Here is a 1,800-nt window from a genome sequence, read left to right as displayed (position 1 = left end):
GGAAACTGAGCGCTGAGGTTCCGGGCCTCTGCGCCTGCGCAGCGCCGCCGCGCCGGAGCGGCTGCTGGAGCCACAGCGTCCCCTGGTGGCCCGGGTGGCGGGGCTGGGGCGCCGCGGAGGGTCTTGCCCCGGAAGCCCTGAGAGGGAGGCGCAGCGTGGGGCCGCAGGAAGGAGGCGCCCAGACATAAACGCGCCAAATTATGCTCCCGGCGAGTACCGCTGTGTGTAGGAGGCGCGGCTGGTCCGGGGTCGCAAGAGTTTCCCCGAGAGATGATGGGCCCTGTGTTTGCTCAGCGTTCCTCCGCAGAGCGACCCCCAGCACCGAAACGCGCGCACTGAGGACACGCGGTCCCCGCGGGTACTGGGGCCACGTGTCTGCCAGCCCCTCTTGGACGTGAGCTCCCAGGGCGGGCAGCATCTCTCACTGCTCCCTTCCCAGGTAGACCCAGTTGCCCACTTGGAGGACCCTGGAGTTAGGGGAATGGACCAAGTGCCATGCCACTTGCCAATGGGTTTCAGCCCCGGGCAAGTTTGCTATGGATTCAATGTGACCAAAGAAATTGACAGCAAAACGTTCTTGGGGTGAAAGGGTTATACCCAACTTTATTTCCAGGTGGCAGGTCAGTCTCTAGAATCCCATTGGCTCAGAGCGAGTCTGTATGCAGCAAGCTGGTCTCTGCCTCTGGGACTCTGCCTGCACAGCCGTCCTCTAGGCCTCTGTCCTTGACACTGCCACCACTCCAGCCTCTGCTCCGCTCTCCTACAGCCTTGCAGCCGTACCACCGTGTGGCTCCCAGAGCACTGGGCCAAGCTCTTTATATAGAGTTAACAGCCATGCATTGCCCACAGGTGTGCAGCGAGCCAGTCAACCAGGGCCAGGTGAGAATCCTGGCCGCAGGAACTCTCTCATTTTATCCACACTACTGTAAAATATTTTTTCTGTCTACCATCACAGACCTAGTTTATTCTTTAACATGGTCTTCCTACTTCCAGTCACATTTGTCAATTAAGTAACATTGTATCCAGGTGTGGAAAAAGTGAAGTTACCTACAGCCAGAATTCTCACCTGGCCTTGGTCGGCTTACTCACTACACACGTGTGGGCAATACATTCTTACTGGCTCCTGCTCCAGGCTGCATGGCTATACAACTGCACAGCTGCAGGAGAGCAGAGGCTGGAGTGGTATCAGCGTGGAGGACAGAGACTGAGACGGCTGCAGGGGCAGAGAGGCCCAGAGGCAGAGAGACCAGCTTGCTGCCTGCAGACTCACTCTGAGTGGACAGGATTCTAGTGATTGACCTGCCGCGGTGGGAATAAAGTTGGGCATGCACCCTTTTGAGACAGGGACTGTGGGTTTAGGCAGAGTAGGGTGAGAGCCTCCAGAAAAAAGCAAAGCAAGATAATTACAGTCAGAACAATGTAACAATGTGCAAAGAAGTCCCTATGGAAACTCTGTGTTAAGCATTACACAAAGTCAGAATCACACTAATTCTCTAGGGTAAAGATGATACCAGGTAAAGACTAGGAATATAAACATTCTTCAGTGAATTCAGTTAAAACTCAAAAGGCCAGGAGCAACTTGGCCTGGAATATTTAAATGTTCCCCAGATAAAGAAAAGTACCTCAGCATAACCCGTGACTTCATTGTATCAATTAGTTCATGACATTGTGAAATTGACCTTAGGCTGCTAAAAGGCCCAGCTTATTTTTTTATTTTTATTTTTGGTATCATTAATCTACATTTACATGAAGAACATTATGTTTACTAGGCTCCCCCTTTCACCAAGTCCCCCCCCACAT

The sequence above is a fragment of the Manis pentadactyla genome, chromosome 3, assembly GCF_030020395.1.
Source record: "Manis pentadactyla isolate mManPen7 chromosome 3, mManPen7.hap1, whole genome shotgun sequence".
In the NCBI taxonomy this organism is placed as follows: Eukaryota; Metazoa; Chordata; class Mammalia; order Pholidota; family Manidae; genus Manis; species Manis pentadactyla.
This window is presented reverse-complemented; position numbering follows the sequence as displayed.